Consider the following 12,483-nt stretch of genomic DNA (forward strand, 5'->3'; position numbering starts at 1 on the left):
ATATTTAGCAGCTTTGGTTGATTTTAACAGCTTTTGTAGATTTCTTCTGTATGATTTCATAGAATCATAGAATCATAGAACGGATTGGGTTGGAAGGGACCTTAAAGATCATCTAGTTCCAACCGCCCTGCCATGGCCAAGGACACCTTCCACTAGACCACATTGCTCAAAGCCCTGTCCAGCCTGACCTTGAACACTCCCAGGGTTGGGCATCCACAACTTCTCTGGGCAACCTGTTCCAGTGCCTCACCACCCTCATGGGGAAGAATTTCTTCCTAATATCTAATCTAAATCTACCCCCTTTTCAGTTTAAAGCCATTACCCCTTGTCCTATCACTACATGCCCTTGTAAAAAGTCCCTCTCCAGCTTTTTTGTAGGCCCCCTTCAGGCACTGGAAAGCTGCTAGAAGGTCACCCCAGAGCCTTCTATTCTCCAGGCTGAACAAGGCCAACTCTCTCAGCCTGTCTTCATAGGAGAGGTGCTCCAGCCATTCTGATCATCTTCATGGCCCTCCTCTGGACTCGATCCAACAGGTCCATGTCCTTTTTATGTTGGAGGCCCCCGAGCTGAACACAGTACTCCAGGTGGGGTCTCACAAGAGTGGAGTAGAGGGGGAGAATCACCTCCCTCAACCTGCTGGTCACATTTCTTTTGATGCAGCCCAGGATACAGTTGGTTTTCTGGGCTGTAAGTGCGCACTGCCGGCTCATGTTGAGCTTCTCATCTACTAACACCCCCAAGTCCTTCTCCTCAGGGCTGCTCTCAATCCGTTCTCCGCCCAGCCTGTATTTGTGCTTGGGATTGCCCCGACCCAGGTGCAGGACCTTGCACTTGGCCTTGTTGAACTTCATGAGGTTCACATGGGCCCACCTCTCAAGCCTGTCAAGGTCCCTCTGGATGGCATCTCTTCCCTCCAGCGTGTGGACCACACCACACAGCTTGGTGTCGTCGGCAAACTTGCTGAGGGTGCTCTCAATCCGACTGTCCATGTCACCAACAAAGACGTTAAACGGTGGCGGTCCCGATACTGAACCCTGAGGAACGCCACTCGTCACTGGTTTCCACTTAGACATCGAGCTGTTGACAGCACCTCTTTGAGTGCGGCCATCCAGCCAATTTCTTATCCACCAAGTGGTCCATCCGTCAAATCCAGGTCTCTCCAATTTAGAGACAAGGATGTCATGTGGAACACCGTCAAATGCTTTGCACAAGTCCAGGTAGATGACATCAGTTGCTCTTCCCTTATCCACCAATGCTGTAACCCTGTTGTAGAAGGCCACCAGATTTGTCAGGCATGATTTGCTCTTAGTGCAGCCACGTTGGCTGTCACCAATTACCTCCTTGATTTCCATGTGCCTTAGCATAGCTTGCAGGAGGATCTGCTCCATGATCTTGCCGGGCACAGTGGGGAGACTGGCCTGTAGTTCCCTGGGTCTTCCTTTTCTCCCTTTTTAAAAATGGGGGTTATGTTTCCCCTTTTCCAGTCAGTGGGAACTTCACCAGACTGCCATGACTTCTCAAATATGATGGATAGTGGCTTAGCAACTTCATCCGCCAGTTCCTTCAGGACCCGTGGATGCATCTCATCAGGTCCCATGGACTTGTACACCTTCAGGTTCCTTAGATGGTGTCAAACCTGATCTTCTCCTACAATTTAATTCAAAGCATCTCAAAGCAGATATTTACAGAAAGGGAGAGCAAAGTCTGACTACAGCATTTGTAGGGTGGGGTTGAACTTGGCAATCTCCAGAGAGTTCCCTTCCAACCTCAGCTGTTCTGTGAACCTTTAAAAAAAATCTACATGAAGATAAAGCAATGCTAAGAAACTCTCCCAAGGAATTGCTCAGACTGTGCTTGATGTACTAGGATGCCTCCTTCCTGCAGCAGTAACTTACTGGGATCGACCCACCATCACAGAGACCTGCTACATCAGTGGGGACCCACGTAGCTTCAGAGGCTGAGCAAGAGGAGGTGCCGGTGAAAGTCTGCTCAGGCATTAGTCCACTGCAGTGAAGGGAGCATCTCGACTGCAAACCGGTTCCAAGGATAGCAGACCCCCCTGGAAGCTGGTGCACTTGCTTTGTTTGCCTATCGCAGTAATAAATCTGTGGTTAACCTAGTGATGGCTCATGGTTCATAACATTAAAATAATTGCAGTTTGATGAACAAACTACTGAAAAAATGTTCTCAGCAAGAAAAAGATGTGTTTTAAAAATGACACAAATCATACAGTCAGGTCAAATAAATTTAATTTTCTGGGGCTGTTTGGCATTGCTAAAAGGGTACAGTCAGTCACACAGACTCATTCTTTATTTTTTACACTGTAATTTGAGTGGAACTCCCTCATAGCTGTGCTTTTTTTCATCCAACAGGTGGTTTTGGGATATCTGACCTGCAGACTAGGAGTGTTTACAGGTATTTGCTGATTTATTTTTTCTTGATTATTTCCCTGAATAATATTTCACTGAAAAGTTAACCTTGCTAATTCTTCTCTACAGTGGAAAATTTTCTTGCAGTACCTAAAGGTAGCACATTAATGATTACTGACATAATCTGTGCCCTGAAACACAATCTCTGCAGATATTCACATGGCTTCAGGCTTTTCTTTTCCAGCCTGAAGAAATCATTTTATAGCTTTTAATCTCAGCCCCTTGGGTTATAGGGATATATCTGTGGATTACCCACAAGGCACAGCTGATTGCCTAAGAAGTCACCCAGACGAATGAGTTTAAATCAAACCGTCAGTGACAGTCTACCTTGCTGCCGGCTAGAGTCACATAGTTGGCAGTTCCTGGGTGGGATTCCCAGGCTGCACCCCAGTCCCGAGCACATGCTGCCTCCTGCCTTCCCACAGCACGACCTGTGTCTCTTACCCTTCCTAGGACAGCAGATGTGGCGAGCCATCGCCGCTTCTCGAGAGGAAAACAAAATGCAGCGCCTGCCTGTCTCAGCCCAGCTGGAATTACAGAATCACAGAATCACTACGGTTGGAAAAGACCTGTAAGATCATCAAGTCCAACCATCAATCCAACACCACCATGCCCACTAAACCATGTCCCTCAGTGCCACATCTACACATTTTTTGAACACCTCCAGTGATGGTGACTCCACCACCTCCCTGGGCAGCCCGTTCTAATGCTTAACCACTCTCTCAGTAATTTTTCCTAATACCCAGTCTAAACCTCCCCTGGCGCAACTTGAGGCCATTTCCCCTTGTCCTATCACTTGTCACTTTTGGAAACTACCAGTGCTTTTGTCAGAGGAGAAATTTCATGTCACTGTATTTTCCAGAAATACCTTAAGGATAATTTGGAAACTAATTAATAGTAGTTCCTTCATCCCTACCTCAGAGAGGGAGGAACCCCTGCCAAAACTTGTTACACTAAGGTAAGCCTCTCTCATCCTTCTGCCTCTTTGCTTTTCAGTAAAAGATTATGGACACACTTCTTCCTGCTGAGCACCCTTCAGGCGAAGTACCCTGGACCTCTGTTGCAAAAATAAAAATAAAATCCGAACCCTGCCCCCCTCACCCAAACCCTGAGTAGCACTACTACAGGCATTTTCTTACATGAAAGCCACGAGTTTGCCTTCCCTTTCTGCCTGTCAGGACTCTGGAATCAGGCCAAATGTATTCATTATAAGAGTCATGTCTACAAGCAGAAGTGATTCAGTTTTAAGGTGTTATCACCTGTAAACATACACTTGCTTTGATAAGTTGTAGACCTACCTCAGGGATAAAGTACAGTTTGGATCGGTTACTACTTTAGCTATATCCACTAATCCATCTTTCCTAAAACTCCTTCTAACAACTGGAACTACTCTGAGAAATTTCAAACAACCTTTTTCATGTACAAGAATGATTAAGTGGCCAAAAGAGGCATCTCTCCTTTCACCTTCAGAACTGAACTTTCCTGCGTAGCCGGATAGACAAAAGCCCTCTTGCCCCACTGAACATCTGGCATAACACTGTCCATGACATGTCATGCAATTGTATGGGACAGTTTCTGTAATGGCAGGGGGATGTAAGTGCCTTCCAAAATCTGTGAAACCTTGACTAGTCCATAAAATCACACAAAAAGCCTTCTACCTTCTGCTTCTTACTGCAAACTATTATGAATGCACAGTCCAGTAACTGTACACATTCCAGGGACATTCAAAAAAAGTTCATTAAGTTAGGTAAAATACACATTTGGAAAAGACTTTTACTACAGTCTCATGTTACACATTGATTTTTTTTTTTTCCTTGTCACTGGTAATCTCACTTCAGGTTTTTTCTTTAGGAGTTTCATCTGTATCAAAGAGAAAACACGTCAGATCATAGTAAAATATCTCTCTAAATAAATTGTAGAAATAATTACATACCATAGGCTTTTTCCCTCCCTCTACCCAAGAGGTGATTTTTTTCATTGGCTTCTGTTGATGTTATATTCCTGTCACCATTCTGAGGCATATCAGTAGTGTGAATAATGTTGCAATTTTTCTTTCTTATATAAAAGCTTGGGAACTATAGAACCTTAATATAAATGGTATTGCATTAGAATAATAGCTAGGGAATTTGGGACAGTATGGACACAAGCACTTCCCACCTACTCAGTGAATGGAAAATCAGCAAGGTGTAAGACCCAAAGAGTTGGGGAGGCAGTCATGAGCTCTGATACTTGACTGGACTCAGGTTCTGATTGTAGGTGCAGAACTCGAGTAAGACAGAGCCGGTATCTGCAGTTCAAATGATTACATTCCAAATTATGAGGTGATCCTAAAAAGAAACATTTATTTCAGGAAAGATCTGCTTTAAGCTATAAAAGCAAGGAATGGGTCAAGGAAAATACAATATATGTTGGCAAATGGTCATGAAATGTGTACAAGTATGCACTGGCTTTGCTCTGCAAACTTTCCAAGTACCTGATGCTTTAAGCAATCATTCTTGGAATGTATTATTAAATTATAAATATGTATTTAGCAAACACAATAAGTATTCGAGGATGTCAGTCAAGTGTAAGGAAATATCTAAGAGAGCACAGCCAAAAGGAAAGTGCTTGCCCATTGTACAGTAATGGATGTGTGTGGGATTCAAAATATATCATTGAGGTAACACAATACCATACGGCATATGACTAGCAAAACCATAGACTTACACTGCTACTGATCTGGCTGAAAATATATTTAGCAGAGCTCTAGAACATTAAATAAGTGAAATTTCGGGTCTTAAGTAAGTCAGTGGACCAATTCAACATTTTCCATTCCAAGAATGTACCAAATCGGAAAATAAAATCTCTGTATAAACAATAATTAATTTTATTGAGTTTTTTTCTCTTGTGGAATATTTCAATTGGAAAAAAAAATATTTTTTACTGTTTCGTTTTCATGCCTGAAAACTGACATCTTTCCCTGCATAAGATTTCTGTGCTCAAATTATGGGATTTCAAGGGGAAAAGTTCAGATTAAAGGTATAGAAAACAAGCACAATAAAATACAACCCTGCCTAACTGAAGATTAACTCTTGTCTGGGGTGAATTTTCAAAAAGGTAACAAAAGAGTTAGGAACAGAGGAAAGAAGGTGCCTTCTGCACAAATGAATCCAGTCTCCCACGAAGTGCACAAACGTGTTTCTTAAGTGTTTGGCATTGCAAGGTATTGTTTCATTCAGTTAGGGAAAAAAAAAACTGATAAGAAGTCCCGGGATCTGGGTAGATCATTGTGACTTTTACCAAGGGAGGATCATAAGGCTTAAAATTTTGGCGAAATAATTGAGAATTTAATATTACAGAACTTAAAACACATTACATGAATTGGGAAGAATTTAATAAAGTGGTGTGTAAAAGTAAAGAAGAATATTTTTCACGTCTTGAACTGAAAAGAAAAAGACAAACTTTGAGAAGAGGTATCATTAATTTGTCAGAAAAAGGTAATTTTTGAGAAACTTCTCAAAACAACGTCAGGGCAGTCCAGCTGTAGGGATTTTTATTATAGAAACCGTCAAGCAAAGACAGCTTTTTATTATTGTACTATGGGGTCTCCTTGCAGTTACTGGGAGAGATGGCAGGATTTATGACTTCTGAGAAACATGGCAGATGCTGCTTCTAGCTATTCCATCTCATTACCTCCAACTCTTTTTTTCCTAAAAGATTCTCCGGGGTTCAGCCAGCAGAAAGGTAGCGACAGTGAAAAGGCTTTCTCATGCGGAGGAAGCCATGGTGGACGCGCTCCAGCCACTGTCCCCATCCTGTGCATGTGCCTTTCCTCACCACAGGAGAGGAAGGGCAACTTTTATGGCCCTACTGAACACCTTCCTGGTGGTCAGGACCTCTCTTCAGTGGCATGAGAGGAAGAGCTCCGGCAGAGGCTCACTGGCAAGAGGCGGTGTCTGCTCCCCACCTCTTCCCCTGTGGAAAACGCCATACATGGGATGCCTTAATGCTGCCAGGAAGCTAAAGGAAAGCTGTTCAATAGTAACAGGTAGCCTGGGTCAGACATGGTGATGCTCCTGCTTGCTCCCTTATGCTTTCTTTCCCAGCCACCCGGGCACAACAGTTCTCCTGTATCGTCTATTCTTTCCCATCCCAGTGAGATGAGGGAAGAGGAGCCACAGAGCTAAAATTATTGTTGAATTTAGGATTTCTAAAGGCAATACTGAAGACTTAAGTTTTATTAGCAATTGACACATGTGCAATTTATTCCCCCTGTGTAATTAAGTGCCTTAGCAGCCAGAGCAATAATGGATACCAAAACCTCAGTAATTTTCTGTAGTGGTCCTGTGAACTGATGACTCCTGAGCCACTGACAAGTAGGAGATTTCAATCAGATTACCTGAAAGGGTGCCTGGAAGCATGATAAATGAAGGTAATTAGTCACTGTCCTTGCAGGTCTGCATGGTCTGTAAAGTACCAGACAGTCTGCTGCTCCTGCAGACAGGAAATCACAGGGAATCCCAGCCCCATGCAAATGGAGCTCTCGACCCATCACCTCCAAAATTAAACATCATCAGCACAATACTGAGAAAGGAAGAGGAAGAAATGAAGAGAACCTTTTTAATGCCTTGATCTTTTCCTTATCTATAAAAGCAGCCACAAAAGTACTTTCAGCACAGGCAATTTAGGTATTTTTTTTAATACTTACTTATGCCTTTGATTTTTCTGTACAGCACGCACATAGGCAGTTGAAGCTAGAAATCAGTCTGACCCATTGGCTCAGACTGAGGGCTGGATCCAGCCTCTTTCAGAGTTCAGGGGTGTTCAGACTGAGCCCATTGCTAATAGCTATATTATTACAAAGGGACTTACAAAACCACTGCTGATGTAAGACACGTATCCCCACAGTAATGAGCTTATACATAAAGGAACATTTCCCGTAGATCAAGTTACAAGCGAGAATTGCACATGCATTTCTCTATATTTAAATTCCTACTAACTAGGAGGTGAGAGTAAGTAGTAACCACTCTGCTGAGCCAGCTGTCCCTTTATGGTTATCAAGCCATAAAGTTCTCACATGAGAAAAGGTGTCAGTATACCTAGAGACAGCAAATCATGCGGAGGTGTTGAAGAAGGTGAAGATTTACTGCAGACATATGCAGCCGGGCATTAACTTGGCTGGAAGTCATTGATGCCGTTGAAGGAGAAAGGATTTGCTTGTCTCACAGGCAGTGGTATTTTACACATTTTCCGATGTACTTTTTCAGAGCAGAAAACCATATGTAAATCTCCTTAAAAACATGGTAAACATAATTGCAACTAAATCCATTCTGGCCTGAATAGGGGAGTTAGAGGCTATCCCCTCACCTGTGATTTTAATTTGGATCAAGATGGCAGAATCAGAGCGAATCCTGCGCACTGGTGCTTTTCCCCCTGTCTCTGGGAGAGAAGCTACTCTGGAAAGAGAGGACATGTGTTGGGCCAGGGAGGGCAAAAGTCCATGAATGGGCTGGCAGCTCTTCTCTATCTCTGTGAAGTTGTGCCAGAGTTTCAGTGTCACCATAGCCAATTCCTCACAAGGTCCTCTGCACTGCTCTGTGCTGGGGAGGTGCAGGGAAGAGAAGCGGTCCCTTATCTGCAGTTAATAATTTAGCACTGAAAATGGCTGGAAAATGAACAAATTAGGACAACAAAGTGCCTTGCAATCCACGTGCAACTGCCTTCCCTTCGCCCTGTGCATGTCTCGGCCGTGCAGGAGAGCTGCTGAGTGGGCTGCTGTCTGCTTGCACAGTCACCCCAATGGCGTGGGGGTGAAAAGGAGGTGAAGGCTTTGTCCAAGGACAGCGACGGTTGCACAAAGAGCCTGCAGAACGGAGCAGACGCCAGTTTTCAGGCTTGTTGCCGATGAACCGTGGCCTCTGAAGGGTGCAGGTGTAAGCACAACCCAATGGGGTTTTGAACCTCTGGCATCAGAAAACTCCCCGTGTCCTAAGTGAGGAGCTTTAGACACTGTTATGCGATTAGATAAAGAAATTAATGTGTGGAGACGCTGGGAGAGTCCAAATTTGAGATTTACAAATTATATATGCGGATATAGCAAAGAAGCAGGGCCAAATGTTGCGCTCTGTTAGTAATAGTGTAAATCCTTATGAACTCTCTGGAAGTCAGTGAATCTTGTTGCAGATTTGTGCAGGCTTGTTCCACTATGTTTGTTAATGTATTTAATTAAATATTGTTCTACTTTGACCAACATACTGTGCAGGGAAAGTATAACGAAAGCTAGCCACAAAGTTTTAAAAATGCAGTTACTAGGCACAGAATAAGCCCAAATTGGCATTTCATTTTGTGGGAAATGTGCTAAATGCAAAGATTTTGGCCAATAAATTCACTCCAGAGAATACAGTGTTTTGCTGAAATGAAAAATATTTGCTAGAAAATATTGAATCTCATTATGTTTATATGGTATTTTTGTTGAGCAAATTGGAGACAATATGTTTTGTTTTGAACGAAAGGTTTGAATTGCGACATTTTGAATTGCTGTTACCCAAAATGAGGTTTTAATATAAATTTGAAATGTGATATTTGTATTTAGGAAACATATCAGTCTTCTGATAAAAGTGTTCACCATTTTGGTGGACAAAACAGTCAGGACCCCAAATTGTCCAGCACTTTTCGTACCATTAAATACTTCAGCTATTCTTACTTTTGGTCCAGCCACAAATAATGAGATATCACTTAATGAACTGGTTATAACAACCAAATTCTCTCTCTGCCATGAATCAGAGAACTATATCGCAATTCACACACAGATAGAATTACTAACAAAGCAGTAAGAAAAAAACCCGGGTATTTATTCCTGGAAACATTCCTGTGGGAGATGCATTTTCTACTGCTGGTAAAATTTGTGTTTACAGAATCAAGGTCACTGGAAACCCTCATAGTCTGGTCATGGTGTGCTCAGACTCAGAGCGAGCTGCATGTGTACTATAGGAAAAGTAGAATATTAGAGTACAATTTATGTTACTTTTTTCTGTAAGTAACTGAGCATTTATCACTGAGCATTTATCACTGTAGCTCTGGATTTCCTCTCACAAGAGATGGTACAGAGTATATTTGATTAAAAAAAACTCACAATGCCTATTGCTTTTTCTTCTCAATACTGTTAGGTGAAAATAAAATCCCTGACACATTTTTTTTGCATTTGACTAATACCACCTATTTTATTAAACCCTTCATGTAAAACCACATCAGTTGTACTAAGGGAAAATAATGCCCCCACCAATTTGGCTATAGTCAAATTAAAACCATTTTCACAAATGACTGGCAGATTTTTGCATTTGGTTTGCATGGTTGAGTATGTTTGGTTTTATTACTCAGTTGTTTTTAATGAGTAAATTTGTTTAGACTATGGGGAACTTAAAATAATTGTAAATATTTTCTGGGTGGTTATTGAAAGGGGAACTCAAATACTTTTCAGAATGCATTGATACATAACAAGCATAGCACTCTTTTTTATTTTTTTTTTCCCTATAGTTTCCAACATATACGAATATTGTATGTTTTTCCTAAATCTAACCCCCAGGGTTTTTCTGTGAAGCCCCAGCTGAAGACAAGGGATATAGCTGGAAAACCTGGGAGCAACTCTGATCCATCATTCCAGCTTTCAGCTCAGCGTGAACACAGGCACTCAGAGGTTATTTCAAAATATTCTCGAGACTACTAAGTTTCACAAGGAGTTTCTAGCTGTTGTAATGACGACGTTGTAATGACGACGTTGTCTTGGCGTGGTCCTGTTTTCCCATCTTGCAATTAATGTAGCTTCGTAAGACTGAATCTAATTTATTTGCCACAATGAAATTACCACACACACAAAATCTGTCAGACCCAAGTTTGAAATCCTTACTCAGATGTAATTAGGCAAAAGCCTGGGTTTAATTAGAAAAAATATCACATACCCCTAATTCACCTACAATACTTCACACAGAACACAATTACATTCTTCAATGGAAACAAATTCTAGTCGTCTACCACAAATAAGAAAACCCACCATGTGAAAGGTGATCTGTTGAAATAAAGAGTTCTTCAAATTATTTGAGTTCTAAACTAACACAAATATTCTTAATAGTAGATTTTATGTAAGAAGTAAAATATCTAAACTGTTTAACTAAGAGCATATGCCCGAGAATTCTTGTGGTTATACACCATATTTCTGATGCTTGTCCTATACATCAGGTTTCCCATTAATTTCATTGGAACCAGGATTTCCCTGGTAGTACCCTTTGTGGTACTTAACAGTTTCACTAGGTTCACTTCCCAGCTTTGCAGCTATGTCACATTCATTCATAACAAATGTAACAAGAAACTCAAGTCTCAATTTTTGCTAATATTTATCCACTATGCCTGTAAAAATTATCTCATTGAAATTAATTGAACTGCTCATATGAGTAAAAATTTGGCCTCCTGATTTGTATCAGATGTGCAGAAGATGGTCTCAACATTTCATCACTCTTGTAATTTAATAAAAATTTCTGTATGCTGAAGAGGAAAGGCTGAATACAGGAGATTCCTCTGCCAGGCTGGTGAAAGCTTAGAGCAAGTGTACAGATTTAGACTGAAGAAACACACAGGCAGTTGTGCCATGCTTCAGTTCGTCTGGTATGTGCAAGGAACCATAATTACAAACACAGGAATGTCTGCCATATACTTGCCCACATAGCGCTGCTGTATCTCTGCCAGAACAGGCAGTAAATATATGACTGTAGAGTTACATTAAAGATAATATGAAAACAATTATCATGGGTAATTTCAGGCCCTTCTGCAGGGCAGCCATGTTTACTGGTCTGTACAAAATCATTTTCCCCAAATTCAAACCAATTTGAACATGATGGGTTTGAGAGTTTAGCTTAAACACAAATATTATCCCATTTTTCAGTTGCTGAGGAGTGATTAAATGAGAGGGACAAAGAACAGAGGGAATATTAAATAAATAAAATAAAATAAAGTAAATAAAATAAAAATAAATTAGGCTATAAGTCAGCTTCACTTGACTGAAAAAATTGCTTTCAATGGAGCTAAGCTGTACCACAAGAAAAACGAGCTGCATTATTAAACAGCAACTACAGAAGTAGAGCTCACCAATTTGTGTGAGCTCACCTGTGTTTTCTGAAGATTGGAAGAATGTTATTCTATCGCAAAACCATGGCATAGGCTTCCTCTTAGTTAGAAATCCATCTTCCTTACTGGAAGTGAATTACCATGAGTAATGAACAGCACAAGATGTTGACAAATTGGAGGGGGGGGGGGGCGGTGAGAGGATGGAATATTCTTAAAACTTTCTAGCTTTTTGAAGTTATGAAGGAATATGTAAAAGTTCTCAAACATAAAAGTCCAAGACACTTGACTTACCTTAATATTCACCTTTCACATGCACATAAATTAATATTAAGAATATTCACCAGTGCAAATCTAAATGAGAAAGCTACTGAATAATTGCAGCCATCCCTCAAAATATATGAACATATTCATATACATGCACAGAATTTTATATTATCACCACTACAGTAACTAGCTACAAAAGACCCCCCAAAAATGGGGGAGGGGGAGAAGTCCTTCTCTTTTCACAAGATTATTAAGTACTGATTTATGATTTACAGTATCCTCAATACAGACACTGATTTCTGTAGTATGTGAGATATTTAGAGAATGATTGAAAAATGTGCATGTCTGTGATTTGTACAGGTGTTGCGGGTAGTAAACTGTCTCCTATAGGAAACCATAAAGGACTATTTACGGCTACAGCCAAACTCTGCTGTCAGTAGCCTGGCCAACCTTTCAGCATGAGATTACAAAACCCAAAGAATTCTGTGCAGAAGTGTGAACCTTTATGTGCCTTTTACTGAAGTGTAACGTGGTGAGCACAGCTCTGAAATGACCCTGTGACCAATTCTTTTCCAAATTTATTAAACTGAGATTTAGGGTTTGTTGCACTTGTCAGTTTGGTGGATATTTCTCAGATCCTCTACACGGTTACTGAACAGAGTAATATATATACAAATTATTTAAATATGTAGTTTT

This window comes from Gavia stellata, chromosome 3, assembly GCF_030936135.1.
Source record: "Gavia stellata isolate bGavSte3 chromosome 3, bGavSte3.hap2, whole genome shotgun sequence".
NCBI classification, from domain to species: Eukaryota; Metazoa; Chordata; class Aves; order Gaviiformes; family Gaviidae; genus Gavia; species Gavia stellata.